This window comes from Saccopteryx bilineata, chromosome 2 (assembly GCF_036850765.1).
Source record: "Saccopteryx bilineata isolate mSacBil1 chromosome 2, mSacBil1_pri_phased_curated, whole genome shotgun sequence".
In the NCBI taxonomy this organism is placed as follows: Eukaryota; Metazoa; Chordata; class Mammalia; order Chiroptera; family Emballonuridae; genus Saccopteryx; species Saccopteryx bilineata.
Genome location: NC_089491.1, coordinates 132426227 through 132445193, shown reverse-complemented (window position 1 = coordinate 132445193; position 18967 = coordinate 132426227).

Genomic DNA, 18967 nt, shown 5'->3' with positions numbered 1-18967 from the left:
GTATGTATGGTCATGCATACTGCCCATGATTTTTGATAGTGTTTCAAGAAGAAATTATAGATTATTTTTGAGCTTGCTGGTGGTCTTTCTTCATCTTTGCCTCTTTACTTCCTTGTGTTTAATCTTGGAAAAATGCCTCTTGGACTTTTAAGCAAAATGTGACTCTTCATTTATAAACTTGAAACATATTTTTTTTAAAAAATCTTAACCAAGTAGCCTTGTTTTTCACTGTTAAGAGCCTTAGAATTTAGTAACCACTGAAATAAGTTATTGGATTATTGAGGGTGTGGAACATTCTTTGTACAACATGAAGAACTTAATAAGTGCATACCTAGAAGCAGGTATGCACTTATTAAGGAAGAGACGGCGTCGGCGCAAATCGAGTGAGAGAGCCGAATTCTTTTTTTCTCTTTAGCATTTACTGCCAGGCATCTCTGCCAAATGCTGGTCTAGCTTTATTTTTATACACAGACACTAAGTTACAATCACATGGTATTCAGAATACATTGATAAATCGTTGTTTTTGTTTCACTATGGTTACATATTTCTAGGTAACAGTTAATTCATTTCTATAAGCTACAAATCAGGTGGCAAGTCATTCAAAGTACATTTATACAATAACTTGAACAGCAATAACAATATTGGTACAAACTTCTAAAAGGTCAGTACTGCTTAATAACTCTACCTTACCTAATGTCTTATTGTCTAGTCAAATTTTATTTATCTACTAATTATACACTAGTTAAGTTCTAACTTATTATTCTCAGAGTGTTCCACCACCTGCAGGTCAGGTATGCAAGAAGAAAGTTTCGCTACTTTACTACATGAAAAGGCTAGGGAGGGAAAGTAATGAATTAAGTGAAAGTTGAAAGGTGCTCTGTGTATAGTTACTGTTTCCTACCTATTCATAAGTCACAATCTATTTTTTCTAACATGATTAATAAGAAGGAATTCTCCTACAAACTTAACCCTTTTTGAGGGATGTCATAGTCAGCCTCTTACGTCTATGAGCCCAGGCAAAGGGGCTTACAGGCTTTTCTGTGGAACTCACACCCTCTGTCTCATTTCCAAAGAAATTACTATGAATCTACAGAGAAAGCACGGTGCTATTATCCCTGTGCCATGATAGCACACACCCAGAAAAGGGGGGATATAAGGCCAAATTAATTAAAAGGTCAAAGGGGGAAGTATTGTTGTGCCTTTTCTCTGCTATGACTTTGTCAACCAGCAGCCATTGATCTTCACTGCTGTGACCTTGTCAGCCAGCAGCCGTTGATCTTCTCTGCTGTGACCTTGTCAGCCAGCAGCCGTTGATCTTCTCTGCTGTGACCTTGTCAGCCAGCAGCTGTTGATCTTCTCTGCTGTGACCTTGTCAGCCAGCAGTCATTGATCAGCTTCTGACATCTCCCCCTTTTTTATTTTTTAAATAAACCTTTTGTATTTTCACCGCTGTTTCCCTGAGACCGTTGTTTAAGAGTCGGAAGATGACTGGAAGGACAAGAAGAGCGATAGTTACCACAGCTATTATTATGCCTATATCAGTAGCCAAAGAGGTCAGGCTATGCATAGAAAACATACTTTTAATATTTTCAACAAATTGATCAGCTACTTCTGAGGCAGAGACTAAAGAGCCTGAATGTCCTAAGTTTTGTATTTGCTGATGTAATTCCTTCAAATATAGACTAATACGCTATTATTCCATACACCTAATAAATGATTTTGTATATTATTCCATGCTATGATAGACTGATTGTATTCTAGAGGAGTCACACATGTCCATTTGAATCGTGCATGGCATCTAAGAGTCATCCTAACCTTCATAGCTAACAGCTCATTACCTATGTGAATAAAAGCCTCCTCTAAAGCATTCACTTTCATATCTAACTTCCTATCTATAGTCTCTTGTACTCCTAAGGCAAGAGATATATTACGAGATAAACTATCTACATGATTTGCAGTGTGAACCGATTGAGCTAAAGCGGTGGTGGAAGCAGCTACAGATCCTATAATAGCAATAAGAGCAGTGATTCCTGAAATCAATTCTGCAATAAATCACTTTCCTCGATGGCAAGCAAGCACTTCAGAAGCAGCCTGTAATGCATGCAATCCTGGGTCATCATACCAAGGCTGAGACAGACTAACAGATAACATCACATAAGGCGGCTGCTGCAAAATAAACATGGATTGAGCTTTGGTGTCATAAGATAGACAGTTTGTTAAAACACAGCGAGGGCAGGAAATGCTAAACATAGAATTATAAGTGATAACAAAGATTACTGTTCAGAGTAGCAATCAAGAGCACATAAGAAGCCTGTACACAAGCCTGAACAAAAATATTCTGAACAGGATAAGGGTGAGGCCTAACCATATATGCAGGTGCAGCAGCTGCAATTAGCTGCCAAAGCTTTGTTTGATATCTGGTGGTTGATTCATCCTGATAGGTCAGTTGTGCAGGTATCCATCCATTAGACTGCCAACATGTGATGTTTTTATTTAAAGTATTATATCTATCTGTCCAATAGTAAACGTCTTTCATTTCCTGTACTAATTTTCTATAATCATGTTTAAAATAAGGACTACGCCAATCTTGTACAGTAAAATTAACAGCACATGCAGTATAATTCATATAATTGGAATATGCACATTCTTGCCATGCGGGGAAACCAAGTCTATTCTGCACAGACCACCAGTAAGGCTCTTGAGTTGCCTTTTTTGGAGAATAAAGTTTACATGGGTGAAATCCCTTAGGTGGCAACATAACAGGATTATATTCATGGGGGTCAGGGCCTCCAGGCATTAAAATTGTGAGAGACCATAAGTCTCTTGTAATGTGTCCAGGTTTATTACTTTTCAGAGAGTCAGTCAAAATAGTCTTAAGTGTAATAGGAAAACACCCAGAAATTTTGCAAGTATTATTAAACATAAAACATATAGGTACATTATCCGTTTTTCCATGGAATGAGAAATTTGAATTAGTTTTATGCATAATAAAAGAACTAGATGATCCTCCCAAAAACTTAGTATGATTATTAAATACAGGTATATCATCTCCTCCCCAAGTAACAGGCTTAACCAGTGGTGGACTTGGAATATAAGCCCAATAAGATTTGTTTTATCCAATAGCCTCAACATTAAGTACCTGAATTGAAAGTACAGCTAGCATAGCAATAAACATATTAGCAGGGTTACGATGTATATTTTGTTGATGACAAATTAAATCAGCTCTTTCAGACAATGCCCTCAACTGGTCCCAGGTTGGTGGGTTAACAGTTCGAGTAGAGCGAGCCATCCGTTGACCATGATAGGGAGGTTGTCCAGCTTCCTGTAGTGACAATCGCTGCATCGCTCGAGTAACAGGATCATATGGAAAGTTTCTTGATGGCCTTTGCTGGGAAGTCACTGGTAACGTTGGTGGCACAGGAGTCTCCTCCGGGCTGGACATACAAGGAGGATGGAGATGAGGAGAGGGCAGCGGCAGCAGCGGAGGCCTCTGGTGAGACATGGCGAATCAGCTGGTCTGGGATCCAGAGAGGCGAGTCAGCGTCCTGTGGAAATACACAAGCACACCCTCTCCCCTGGGTTAAAATTACATCTGACCCCTTCCATTGACGTGTTAATAAGTCCTTCCACTCTGCCATTGGTTAAGGCTTATCCAGATCTGGATTCCAGTGTCTCAGTGCTAGAGAAAAGAAGTCTATCACCTACAAAGGAGCCCCCATAAAATTGACATCTGACTTCTCAACAGAAACAACATTTGAGGACAGAAAAAAATGACAAGACATATTCAAAGTAATGCAGAACAAGAGACTACAAACAAGACTACTTTACCCAGCAAGGCTATCATTTAAAATTGAAGAAAAAATAAAAAGCTTCCCAGAAAATAAAGAAAACTCAGGGAATTCATTACAACCAAAGCAATGCTGCAGGAAATGTTAAGGGGCCTGTTGTAAACAGATCAAAGGGGGAAAAGAATATAGCAAAAGAGGAATACAGCTTTAAAGAATAAAATGGCAATAAACAACTACATATCAATAATAACCCTAAGTGTAATGGATTAAATGATCCAATCAAAAGACATAGGGTAGCTGCATGGATAAGAAAACAGGACTCGTACATATGTGGTCTACAAGAGACACACCTTAAAATAAAAGATGCACTCAGACTGAAGGTGAAAGGATGGAAGAAAATATTTTATGCAAATGAAAATGAAAAAAAAGCTGGGGTAGCAATACTTAGACAAAATAGACTTAAAAACAAAGACTATAGTATGAGATAAAAAAGGTCACTACATAATGATAAAGGGAGTAATCCTACAGAAAGATATAACCATCATAAATAACTACGCACCTAACATAGGAGCACCTAAATATATAAAGCAAACTTTGATGGATATAAAAGGCAAGATCAACAGCAATAATATAATAGTAGGGGATTTCAATACCCCACTAACATCACTAGATAGATCCTCAAAGAAAAAATTAACAAATAAACAGCAGACTTAAAGAACACACTAGATCAACTTGATTTAATACATATCTTTAGAATCTTTCACCCTAAGGCAGGAGACTATACACTCTTTTCAAGTACTCATGGTACATTCTCTAAGATAGACCACACGTTAGTACACAAAAGCAGTCTCAACAAATTTTAAGAAGATTAAAATCATATCAAGCATTTTCTCTGATCATTATGGCATGAAACTAGAAATCAACAACAACAGAAAAACTGAAAAATACTCAAACATATAAAAACTAAATAGCATGTTATTTAAGAATGAATGAGTTATCAATAAAATTAAAAATAAAAATAAAAAAATTCCTAGAAACAAATGATAATGAGCAAATAATAACTCAAAATTTATGGGACACAGCAAAAGCAGTCCTGAGAGGGAAGTTCATAGCACTACAGGCACTCCTTAAGAAGCTTGAAAAAGCTCAAATAAACAACCTAATCCTCCATCTAAAATTACTAGAAAAAGAACAGCAAGTAAGGCCCAGAGGTAGCAGAAGGAATGAAATAATAAAGATAAGAGCAGAAATAAATGACATAGAAGCTAAAGAAACAATACGGAGGATCAATGAAACCAAGAGATGGTTCTCTGAAAAGGAAAGTTCAGTGTGTTCTGTGGCTCGCTAAATTTGAATCCGTGACCAAAGTGCAACGTGAATATCAGTGTGTTTATAACGAGTCGCCACCACATAGGAATAACATTACTTGGTGGGATAAGCAGTTGAAGGAAACAGGCAGTTTGGTGGAGAAACCCCATTCTGGTAGGCATCAGTCAGTGACGAGTCTGTAGAGGCTATACGGGATAGCTACCTAAGGAGCCCTGAAATATCTGTGCCTGAGTCCACATCGAACTGCACTGAATAGGTATGAAACTGGGAGATATTTCCTTTTATTTGGTGCAGATTTCACATCTCTATTGTCTTTTGTTGCTTTCCTGTGACTGGTCAAAAGTGCACCATGACTTTACAGACACACTGTAGTGTTAAAACTTTAAGCAAGGGAGGCCCTGGCCGGTTGGCTCAGCGGTAGAGCATCGGCCTGGTGTGCGGGGGACCTGGGTTTGATTCCCGGCCAGGGCACATAGGAGAAGCGCCCATTTGCTTCTCCACTCCCCACCCTACTTCCTCTCTGTCTCTCTCTTCCCCTCCCGCAGCCAAGGCTCCATTGGAGCAAAGATGGCCCGGGCGCTGGGGATGGCTCCTTGGCCTCTGCCCCAGGCACTAGAGTGGCTCTGGTTGCAGCAGAGCATCGCCCCCTGGTGGGCAGAGCGTCGCCCCTGGTGGGTGTGCCAGGTGGATCCCGGCCGGGGGCATGCGGGAGTCTGTCTGGCTGTCTCTCCCTGTTTCCAGCTTCTGAAAAAAAGAAAAAAAAAAGAAAAGAAAAAAAAAACTTTAAGCAAGGGAAAACAAATAGAAATACAAGCTTGACCAGGCAGTGAGACAGTGGATAGAGCATCAGCCTGGGACACAGAGGACCCAGGTTTGAAACCCTGAGGTCGCCAGTTTGAGCATGGGCTCATGGACATTAGCCAAGGGTCGCTGGCTTGAGCAATGGGTAACTGGCTTGGCTGGAGCTTCCTGGTTGAGGTACATATAAGAAAACAATCAATGAACAACTAAGGTGCAGCAACGAAGAATTGATGCTTCTCATCTCTCCATCTCTCTCCCTTCCTGTCTATCCTTGTCTGTGTCTGTCTCTCTCGCAGAAAAGAAAGGAAGGAAGAAATGAAGGGAGGGAGGAAGGAAGGAAGTTAAAATACAAGTGAAAACAGTAAAATTTTAAAATAATAATAGTTCATGCTAAGTCATATAGGTAAATTATATAGAATATCAGTATTTTTGAATAAGGGATTAATATCAAATTATTTCCTTTCAGAGAATATATCTTCTTTGAATATATTCATGCATCAATTACAAAATTGATTATAAAAGATACATAAAATATAAAAATTATCAACAAATACTTTATCTATATTCTCATATCAGTATAAAAAATCTTGGTTCTCATATCACAACATATATATACAGCTTTATATATATTTGAAGTAATATATAAAATAATGATATATAAAATATTTCATCTATGTATAAATAAACGGAAAAGTGAAAAAAAATTTTTTCAAAGCACTGAATAGCCTCCTCAGTAAGCTCTAGGAGATAATGCAGGAAGATGATTTAGAAAATAATGAAAAGAAATATAACATTGCAAACCAATGCTATTGTTGACCATAGTTAGAAACAAATTTATATCTTCAAATACTTTTAGTATAAAAGTGAAAAAGGAAATCACTTTATTCTCCAACTCAGACAAAAAGACAAAGGTTTTAAAAAATGACAGAAGGTTATTTCATTACCTGAGTAAATATGAAAAAAGAAGTAATAAAGGACAAATATATATATGACAAGTGGAATTTATAAGATAACCCAGAAACCAGAGAGAACACCAACACAAGAAATGAAGTTCTAGAAAATCTACTATAAAAGAAAGAAAAACATAAGGTGTATTAATAAAAAAAAATCTGACTATAAAATGAGAAGAAGTTAAGAGTATAAAGGAAAATTTAAAAATTATAAGCAAATAAATAAAATTATATAAACACATTCTGAAATCTTAAGAAGTCATGGAATACAGAAAAGTTCTTCTCCATTTTACAGAAAGCAGTGTAAACTATGCTTAAATGTCCTGGGAATACATTCTAATATAAAAATCTTTCAAAAAAGAGATGGAATAACCTCTTATAGTATGACTGCATAAGGAAAATAAAACAAAATTGATATTCTACAATATCTAGGGTTTATATAAGAAAATCTTTATAAAAGTGAGAAATAATTTATAGTTTAATAAGAAAAACAACTAATTATACTTAAGTAAATGCAAAAACCCATTTACAAGATTCAAGATCCATTTCTAATAACATACTACTAAAAACCTAGGATAAAGGGTATTTTATCAACATTAAAAATATTTATTCAAAACAAGCAATTAACATTATAGAATGCTAAGGTTATTCCTAATATAATAAGAAATAGATGAGTTCTCAGACTCTTGCCAGTTAGCTGAGTCAGTGAGAGCGTGTCCTGAAACACCAATGTTATCTGTTCGATCCCCAGTGAGGGAACATATAGGAAGGGACCAATAAATGCACAACTAAGTGGAATGACAAGTGATTGCTTTCACCCTCCCTTTTTCTCTGTCTCTCTCTTTTCCTCTCTCAGTTTCTCTAAAATCAATCAATAAAAAAAGAAAAAAGATAAATAGATATGTTCTTTATATCTAATGTAGATAATATTGCTTTCATGATCTTATTAACAAGGCAAAAGGCAAAATTAAAATGCATAAATTATTGAAAGAAATAAAAATGATATGTAAACATGATTCATTACATCTCTATAAAATTTAAAGGAATTAACTACAATCTATTAAAATTAAGTTAGAAATTCAGCAAGTTACAGACAAAGCAAGTCTTCCTATATTTTAAAGAAACTTCAATGTACAGGGTGTGATGAAAGTACAATTATAGATGTTTGAATTTAAAATAATACAGTAATTAAAAAATAATATTACAAGAATAAACTCTGTTTCACATACAACTGTAAGCATAGTTTTGCCCCACCCTGTTTGGTTAGGAGTTCACTTAACAAATATTTAGTGAGTGCCTGTCATCTGCCAAGCACTGCTCTAAGAAACTGAGAACAAACAGTAAACAAGCCAGACTCCCTTCCCTTCTAGAAACTGTAATCCAGTGGACACTCAGACTAAATACAATAAAATTTCAGGTAGCAAAAATTCTCTAAAGAAAAATAATACAAGAAAGAGGAATAAAGAATGTTGGTAGAGAGTGTACTAATTTAGACGCACTAGTTTTCTACTGCTACATAACAAATCACTACAAATTAGTGGCTTAAAGCAACACAAATGTATTATCTCATATTATTCATGAACAGGAATCAAGGCCTACAGTTCACTGGGTTCTCTGCTTAAGTCTCACAAGGTTGTAGTCAAAAAGTCAGCCAGGGTTGGGTCAAATCTGAGGTTGGGGGTCCTCTTCCAAACTCACGTGTTTGTTGGCGGAGTTCAGTACCCGCAGCTGTAGAAACCGTGGAGGCAGAAGAACAATGTCTATAACTTCTTGTTCCTCTTCTAAGAGCTACTCTGATGAGGTCAGGCCCACCCAGGGTAGCCTCCACTCAGATTCAAAGATTAGTAATCCAGTCATGGGACTTAGGTCCCATTGAATCACAGGGTCCACCTGCACAAGGACAGTACACCAGGGGGTGGAGATCATGGGGCCACCTTAGAATTTTACCTACTACAGAGAGAATGGCCAGGGGAGGACTTTCCATGTTGATTACTTTTGATCAAAGACTAGAAAAAAATGAGAGATTGAGCTCTATAAAGGTGACTAATAAAAGCAAAGTACATATGGGTTGGCTTTTTTGACACTACATTTCTAGTGGCCGGTACTATGATAGATACTGAACAAATGCTTTATAACTATGCTGAAAATAAGCACTATGAGCATTCGTATTTAACCAATGAGAAACTGAGGTTCCAAGAGGTTAACGAGCACCCTCCAGTTCACACAGTCTAGATGTGGTAAGTCAAAGTGAAGAACGGAGCCGCAGAGCAGGTTCACAGGAATACAACCTGTGCTGTCACACTTAGGAGCACTCGGTGTTCGGTTTAAAGCTTCATTGTCACCATTCTGAGATTCTTAATAGTTTTATCTTAGAACTCAGGTTTGTAAGAGAAATCAAGGAGACAACGGAGCACGCGCATGAGCAGAGGTGAGGAGCACCATGTGAGTGCCTGCCCTTCATAGCAAGCCCTGCACATACAGTATTTGGGAATCCCATGACACAGCATTTCAGCGAACCGATGATGGAGAGAGTGCAGTATGAGTACAAGGTAAGCAGGCTGTATCTACGACTAAGTAAACAGGGGTGCTGACACCCTTTCCATTTCAGCCAGATGCCTTTTGGAGATCCCAAAAACAGCTGTGCCCATGTGCTCATCCCAGAGATAGTGATCAGGAGGGGAGTGAGAGCCCTGAGGACTGTTCCTAGGAAACTGAAAATGTATGGGACTCCTAAACTAATGACTTACCTCAGATGAGCCTACTCCAGTAGCAGCACATTATTCTAGTGCAGCTTTTGAAAATGCCCCCTTTTGGAGACAATATAACCACGTGCAGCCGGAAATTTGGGACCAGACTTCTGTGTGGTGATGTACCTCAGCTGGGAAGATGTCATGGGGTTCTATGGGGAACCCATAGAACTGTAGCAAACACCACCTCCACCGCCTCAATGGCTGCCTGCAATGTCCCTGGGAATGCTTTATTATGAACTAGGGGTTAGATAAGTAAATATGTGAGATGTATTCTTGGAAGGGGTGATACTTTAAACTTTTTTTAAAAAAGTTTTTTTGACCAATCCCACAATGCTTCTCTGTCCTCCACACCTGCTCTCATTTCTCTCATGCTCCCGCAATGCTCCTCTCTGCTCCTCGGCTCCTCTTCCCTGCCCCCATCACCACAGCTTGGTGACTCTCCACTGCTTTCCCCTAAAAATACCCCTCTGGCCTTAGAGCTCTCCTTTTGCTCCTCGACTGAAAAAATAAAGGTTTTTCTAAGACTATTTATTTATTTTAGGGGGGGTGGAGGAGGAGCAGGAAGCATCAACTCCTATATGTGCCTTGACCAGGGAAGCCCAGGGTTTCAACCCAGCGACCTCAACGTTCCAGTTCCATGCTTTATCCATTGTGTCATCACAGGTCAGGCTATTTTAAACTTTTATTGTTCATTTATAACTTACTGAGAAAATTAAAATTTGATATTTAACATTCACAAATACTATAGATCTTAAAGAATATTAAGTTCTGTATGCAGTTTGCGTAACTTGGATTTGAGGACATAAATGGTCCTGAGTTAAATGTTTGGGTACAAACAAAATTTCTAGACAGAATTTCAGACTTGCAAAGTTGTGGATGTGGTGAGACAGACATTAAGGTCTTCAAACACTAATGGGGAACCCAGGTAATATCTGGGTTACAGATGAAAGAAGCAAAGAAGCCCTGGCTGGTTGGCTCAGTGATAGAGCATCAGCCTGGTGTGTGGATGTACCTGGTTTGATTCCCAGTCAGGGCACACAAGAGAGGTGACCATCTGCCTTTCCACCCCTCCCCCTTCTCCTACTCTCTCTCTCTCTTCCCCTTCCACAGCCAATGGCTCTATTGGTTTGATGGCATGGGCCCCAGGCACTGAGGATGGCTCTGTGGAGCCTCCACCTCAAGTGCTAAAAATAGCCTGGTTGTGAGCACAACCCTAGATGGGCAGAGCATCGGCCCCAGACAGGGGTTGCTGGGTGGATCCCAGTTGAGGTGCATGCAGGAGTCTGTCTCTCTATCTCCTCTTCTCTCACTTGGAAAAGAAGTAAACAAAAATAACAAGCAGAGCATTCATTAAGGTAAATATGTGATATGTTAAAAGGTTGATTGGAAAGTGGGATAGCAGAGTAGAACAGAAGGACCTAGAGGCCCAAGAGGGGTGGAGGGACTGGGCTGAGCTGACAGGAGGGGGTGGGGGGACTGTGGACACACCCTCATGAAGGTGTACCTGCCCCACCCTCAGAAACCCTTTGTGACTCCTCACTGTTTTGTGAGGCGGGCTGGCTATAAATCAGGAGCCTGCCCTCTCAGAGCTCAGTTGCCTAGAGCAGCTTTGCCTTTCAGAAAATGGGAGTCATCCAGTTCCTGAATAGCTTACTGCAGCTTTATTTGAACTTCTTCTCAAAATCTTTACTTAGTACCCACAACCTAGTTTACATCTGTATGTTGTGCTTATTTCTTTTTTTCTTATTTTTCCTCGTGGGATTTCCACCAGCTCCAGCCCACTGGAACACTGAACATACACAAAAAGTAAAGAACCCTTAACCAGCCCCAACAGAGATGTTTTGTTGTTGCCTCCATTTCCGTTCCCACATTTCTACATGAGATAGGTTGAGTAGGAAAGACAGCAAAGATGGGACATCTGAGGAGAGAACAGAACATCACTCTTGTAAGGGAGGAGACCAGGCAGAGCTAGGGGCTCAAGGAGGACTCAGGTTACTATATGAAGTTCTCAGACCATCTTGGTGTGGTGGCAGGTTTCTGACTAAAATTCCGAACACAGTGATTCCCTAGGTCTGGATCGAGTTATCTAGAGACTTTGGAATCTCGGCAGGACCTCAGAGTTAATGAGCACTTCATCCTGAGTCATGGTCCCCTGTCAGGCATCATTAGACCGAGGCTTTGTTTGGGGCTGATCAGGAGAGCAGTGCTGAGCTTCGGAGAGCCACTGAGCAGAGGACACGGCCTGAGATCCATCCCTGGTTACAGGGTCCTCTCTGGGGGAACGGAGATGTGACCTTGGCCTCACATTATATGATGTCATTGAGCAGAGGACCTCTGGGAATATCAAGTATGGGCTTCATAGGCAAAATCCTTAAGTTTTTTTTAACAAGAAAAAAATCAAACACATTTTATACCATTGAAAATTGTTATAAGGAAGGAACACAAAGTTCTATTAATTAAAATGGGTTTGATTGGCTCAGAGAGACTAAATTATTCTTGGATAATAGATGAGTTTTCTATGGAGAGGGGTGAGAGAAATGAGTGCCCACTTCTCAGTCTTTTCTTTTTGTTCTCAGCATCGGAGCAGAGCCAAGCAGAGAAGAAAAGGTGGGACCCGGGAAGGTAAGGTTCTGCCTGTTCCCCCCGAGCTCCCCGAGGGTGACCCTTTTTCTCTCCTCTCCCTGAGGTACCTGGTCCATGGTTTCTGTGATGTCAGTTGCTAGACACAGTCCTCAGAACACAGAGCCCTCAGAGGGGAGAACCATGGAAAGAGAGTCAGACCCTGAGACGCTTCTCAGACTCTGCTCTGCTGGCCCTGGGGATGCAGCAGTGAGGGGCCTGAGCATGGCTGTTGCCCAAGAGATACCAAGAATCAGCACTTCTGTTTTCTAACTTTGTCAAAGTACTTTAATTTCAGGATGATCAAATCCCTCTTTGTTGTAACCATGGTCCTCTCTGCTTCACAGAGTGGTTTTGAGCATCAAATGAGATAATGTATATAAAAGTACTTTATAAATAAAGCAACACACACACATGGGGACCTTATAATGTCATCACTAACCCTTTGACATCATCTACTAATCCTTGGGGCTTTCAGAACATATTATCCTAACGGTCCCCTATAAAGGGACTCCTGTATAATCCCTATGCATCTACTTTCATTGAATATAGCCCATTCTCCTCGTTTCCCCAAATGGAGATATAACTACTGGGAAGAAGAGGAGAAAAGGGAGCTGATTTCAATCATAAAAAGGTGACTATTTTTCCCCCTTTTTCCTGACCTGCTTTAGCATGTTCTAGGAAATTCCAGGCCTTCATGCAGCATTCCATAGGCATGGGAGGGGGTTGCCACAGGAACAAGAATATGAGTGAATGCCTTGGGGTTAGTGCTCCTGATGCATTGTGATGTCATGGATGTGCAGCATGTGAAGGGGCAGCAGGCTTCAGGTGGCCCCAACCCTACCAGGCCAGTAGGTCCTTCCCTTGTTCTGGTCCTGGCTGCAGCTCTGTACTTCCTGTCTCCTCAGCCCCCTGGGTCAGCACCATGATACCATCCGCCTCCGTCAGCTTCTATGCCCAGACCTCTCCTGTGAGGTGTGTAATAACACGACTGATTACATCAACCAGTTATTATCGTCAGAGGTCCTGGAAGATTCTACTCCCTCAGTGTCCCCTTTGGCTTCCCCAGGCCCTATGACTGAGCCATCATCTACTCAGTCCCCTGCCTTCTCAGCAGTCCCTCTAGCAGACATAACACCACCTCCTCTGCCCAAGCCTTTCCCATCACCTCCCTCCAATCCTGCCCCTAACCCAGTGACCACCTTGGGTAACTTTCAGTCACCCTCACCACCGGGTCGCACTCTGCCTCCAGAGACTTCTCCTCTCTCAGAGTGCAAACTCCCTGTGCACCATTCCCCACCGCAAACCAAAGACTCATTCTCTATGAACTTGGATCAAAATAATTTTCATCAAGAGTCTCCTGCCCGACATTCTACACAGACCTCTTTTGGGGGAGACCCTGAAGCCAAACTCATAGATTCTGGACATCTTTTATTTCTAAGCCCTGACGAGCAGGACTCGGTACAGCACCCCATGTACCGCAAGACTGGGGAAGATGATTTAAAGCAAGAATCAGTTCAGTTATTCTGGGGTCTTCCATTACCGCACAGCGAGTCTTTAACATCACCTGTACGGTCTTCAGATGACTACTCTTCAGTCTTTGCTTTCAATAGCCCTGCCAATGCCTCCACAAGCCCGGAATTCCCAATACTTCCTTATGTCTTACCTCCATCCTTGCCTGAGGCCCAACCTCAAACTTTGCCTCAAACCATGCCCCAATCTTGGTCCCTACCTCTCACTCAGATCCAACCCCAGGCCCCCCTTCAATCCCCTTCATTCCCAGTCCTACCATCTGGGCCCATACCTCAGATTAGGGCCTGTGGAGTAGGCTTCAGTGCCCTCCAGAATAAATCAGAACTTTTCACTTCATCTCAAATATATCACCTAGAACAGAATATACTGAAGAAACAACGGGAATCTGTGTGGGGTCTACCCTCTGTGGTTCAGAATTCTCAGAAGGACTTCTGTCTTTCAGCTCCCACCGTTCCTTACTGCCGGCCCTCTAAGGCCGATGTTTCAATTTCCATTAATCCTATACAGTTTTATCTCAGCAGTCAAATTCAAAAGACACTTGAGCATCACATTAGAAAGAGGCTCATCCAACACCGGTGGGGCCTGCCCCTCAGGATCCTCGAGATTCTGTCCCTGATGAGGCCTCTGAGGAATTCCTTGGCCGTATCTGAGTCAAAGAGGTGTTATGGCCACTCACAGATCTCCATGTATAAAAGCCCAAGTAGAAACAATCTAAATGTTAGATTGAGACAACTGGGAAGCTTCTACAAAAGGGGCTCAGAAATGTTTCACCTAGAAGAGAACAAGGGGACAGAAGAGAGAGACAGCCAAGAGGATGATGCAGATCATCTGTCCAGTCACTCACACAGCTCTTCAGATAAAGATGGGGGGTATGACTCCCACACAAACCTAGACATTAGCAGAGAACATTCTGTGGTGTCAGGGCCGACAGCAAATCAGAGAAAACTGGCAAATGGCATGAAAGTACACTTGAACAAGAAGTTTGAGGAGATTAGTAAGGGTCAGCTCCCTGGGACTGTGTATAGTTCAATGCACGCTATTAAGCAAACACCTTCTATAAAATCCCAGACCGGCCCTGGCTGGTTGGCTCAGCGGTAGAGCGTCGGCCTAGCGTGCGGAGGACCCGGGTTCGATTCCCGGCCAGGGCACATAGGAGAAGCGCCCATTTGCTTCTCCACCCCTCCGCCGCGCCTTCCTCTCTGTCTCTCTCTTCCCCTCCCGCAGCCAAGGCTCCATTGGAGCAAAGATGGCCCAGGCGCTGGGGATGGCTCTGTGGCCTCTGCCCCAGGCGCTAGAGTGGCTCTGGTCGCAACATGGCGACACCCAGGAGGGTTGCAACATGGCGACGCCCAGGATGGGCAGAGCATTGTCCCCTGGTGGGCAGAGCGTCGCCCCCTGGTGGGTGTGCCGGGTGGATCCCGGTCGGGCGCATGCGGGAGTCTGTCTGACTGTCTCTCCCTGTTTCCAGCTTCAGAAAAGTGCAAAAAAAAAAAAAAAAAAAAAAAATCCCAGACCGGAATAAAACAAACAAGTTTGCCACCATCAATGGACCTGAACTGCTACCTGAATGTGTCCCAAAAGCTTTCTATCCTTGAGTCCACTACTGAGCAGATGTTGGAGTCCCATATTAACAGGTTTCATACAAAGATGTTGTGGGGACACCCAGCCAAAGTCCTTGAATCAGTAAAGCTCTTTAATACTTCATCCCATTCCTCGATCAATTCTAACTCTTCCTCCTCAACAGCCTGATTTCTAAGATAAAGTCCCAACCTGGGGGCTTTATAGCCCTTAGAGGAGGCTCTAAAAGCCTTTATGAAGAGAAAGGATATTCAGCCGCCATCTTGAATCTTCCTGTCTCTGCCGCCGCCTCATTTGTGGGCAAGGAAGAACAGGGGACCCTGACACAGTCACCCTCTGACATCACTCACAGGCCTGCAGAGGAGGGTCAGACAATACCGGATGCCACACAGACTGTCACAAACAACATCACTGGCAAAGCCAGTCAGAGACATTCCACAATGGACAGCGTTCACCCCCCCCCCCCCCCACTGCAGCCTGCAAGGCAAGTCGGGACCAGAACTGTGAACACCAGCGCTGGAGCAGAACTGCAACAACAGAAGAAGAGATCAGAACCTGGCTCCGTACCCAGTGTGTCCAGGGCTGCAGAGCTCGGTGCCCCTCTATCCAAACTTGATGTTTTGAAAACTACAGAGTCAGGAATCTCTCAGATGATAACTGCAAAGACTGCTGAAAAGCCCCCAGCAAGAGCACCAGCTATCCAGAATCCTGTAACATCAGATAGCATGGAGCAACTGATGGCTGAGGTACAGTCTAAACAGGAGAAGAGAAGCCATAGACAGGCCCAAGGACAGCCCACTGACCTGTCCCATAACCCAGAGAGCTCGACTGACAAAGCCTCCCTGACTCATGTTCAGGGTGTGTCTAGTGTGGACACAGGAGTGTCCCAGATGCTGCACGTCCACCTGGAGGAGAGAAGAATTAGAATGGAGCAGCAGCTGCAGCCTCGGGTCTGTGAGAATGACTTAAACTTGTGCCGGGATAAGAAATTGCCACAAGCTACAAAAAAAGTGAGCCCCACAGACTCCCAGTCAGAGAAGTTCAGTGGAGGAGACACAGGGTTCAAAGCATCTGATCTCAAAAGAAAGACATTTCTTACCCAGGACACTGCGTTAGGGGAGATGCTGGGGAGCAAGTTCCCCCAGACCCTGTCCCAGAAGGACCAGTCTTCCGACAGCCTCTTCACAAAGAGAATGAAGAGATTTTTTGAAAGGCTTATTCCTCTGTTTCCCCAGGTAATTTCCCAGGGAAATGGCAGCCCCGTACCAGTGCAGAGCAGGGGCCCAGTTAAAAGGAGAGCTGCCTTTACTGGGGTATCAGACATTGGAAAGTCACTGCAGGGGAAAGCAGGGCATCCGGATGCACTGGGCTCCAGCGACCCTCGCAAGCCCCCTCCCTCCACAGCGAAGTTTGGGAAAGCTGAACAGAAGGCTGCAGTGCGGGCCTGCCCACAGCCTGTCCAGGGGCCTCCTCCCAACTCCAGAGCCGCCTCCTCTAAAGCAACAATTACCAAGTCCTGCAGCCACGCAGCCCTCTTTGCTGGCCAGAGCTCTACAACTACTAGTCATACCAGAAATGAGGACAGACACGCCCAGATAGTTGTGGCATTAAAGGAACAACAATTATGTCAGAAGCAACCCCAATCTGTGCCCTACAGAGGAACTGTGCCCCATCCAAGCCCCACCTGCAGGCCTCTAGGGGCCCAGGGGCCTCCTGCTGTTCTCAGAACTGCTAAAGGCTCTGTGCTTAGAGCTCAGAATTTCCAGGGGAAAAATATTCCCACCCCAAAGTAATCCCTAATAAATATTCCACCCATTATAGTGATGTCTTTCTGTGTACTGTGAAGGGGGCATGGGTTTGGGGTATCTTGGGGCTTGTGCTTTGGGAAAGCAAGGAGTTAGTGCAGCTCCTACTGATTGCTTCTTTGGTTTCCAAAAGTGACCAAGGTGACTGGTGCCTGGGAGCTCTTGGTTTGAAATAGATGTCATGCGCCCTCCACCTAAGCCCACTGCCTCCCAGATGGGGTTTGAGGAGATGGGCTCTGTCTCTCATCTCCAGCTTAGCCTTAATGAACAGGTGAAGCAGCCCACACCTCCCTCAGGGAAAGCTTCCTATCCCTTAGGCAGGGGTCCCCAAACTACAGCCCCCAGGCCACATGCGGCCCCCTGAGCCCATTTATCCGGCCCCACCGCACTTCCGGAAGGGACACCTCTTTCATTGGTGGTCAGTGAGAGGAGCACAGGATGTGGATGCTCCTGGAGTACTGTATGTGGCAGCGCCGCAAAGCGCGGTATCGCTCCCGTACAGTACTACTTCCAGTGACGTGGGACGCATGCCTCACAGCTCCGGAAGCGCGTCATATCACTTGGAACCGGACATTGACCATCTCATTAGCCAAAAGCAGGCCCACAGTTTCCATTGAAATACTGGTCAGTTTGTTGATTTAAATTTACTTGTCTTTATTTTAAATATTGTATTTGTTCCCATTTTGTTTTTTTACTTTAAAATAAGATATGTACAGTGTGCATAGGGATTTGTTCATAGTTTTTTTTATAGTCCGGCCCTCCAACGGTCTGAGGGACAGTGAACTGGCCCCCTGTGTAAAAAGTTTGGGGACCCCTGCCTTAGGGCAATAGGGCAGACAGCCATCTGTGACTGAAGAAGTTATGGATGGGTATATTTTTCAGAGAGTATCAGTGAAAACAAGAGCTTACTCATTATTCAGCAGTCAGTAATCAGAGGAGCCCACAGGTGGGTGAACCCCAAATAAGAGTGTTTGGGGGTATCTGTGCAGTGGACTGTGAGCTGCTTGGGGTAGGGTCTAGGAACAGCATGGATGCTGCTTAAAACTCTTTCTTGTGGGCCATGTTAATATGTTGGGAAAGCATAACTTAACCTTGACTCTGAGGTATGTCTACTGGGAAGTAACGTTGGGGAAGTGGTTCCTGACTGTGGGTATTTCTTCAGGCTGCGGGATTGATGACATTTTTTTTCTCTGAGTGAAAGCACACTCAACTGTCAGTGCAAAAAACGTTAACCAGAAAGCCACTTACCTCCCAGGGTAAAAATACAGATGAAAGTGAGGAAAAGATCTTTAGTGTGAGTGAGGAAGTAAGAATAAATTAAACAAGGAGAAGAGTGACCTGGCTGGTGGAACAAAGGTTTATGTCTCATCATGCCCTCACTGTGACCCTGTCTTGCTCCCAGCGTTCTCAATCTGACCCAACCTCCACCTGCCAAGGCTGATCAGAGCACTGCTGCATGAGTCCTTACACCAAAAAGGCACGGGCTGCTGCTCAAGAACTAAAGCGGTATTTGCACTGTCATCAGGCAGGGCAGCCTGTTGGGGGGAAGGGGATCTTGGTACCTCCTTCCATCCATGCTTGATGGAAATATATAGGATAAGACCTTGCTCTTAGTGTGTACAGTTCACCAATCAGGATGGAGATGAACCTTTGATATCCATGGCTTTGGTGGAGCTACAGCAGATCTCCCAGAATACCTGCAGTCATGAGTGACCAGTGAGTTCTAGACTATGCACCAGGGCTGCAGATATTTGAGGGTTCACTATGTATGTCCATGGAATGCTTGTGTGTGTGTGTGTGTGTGTGTGTGTGTA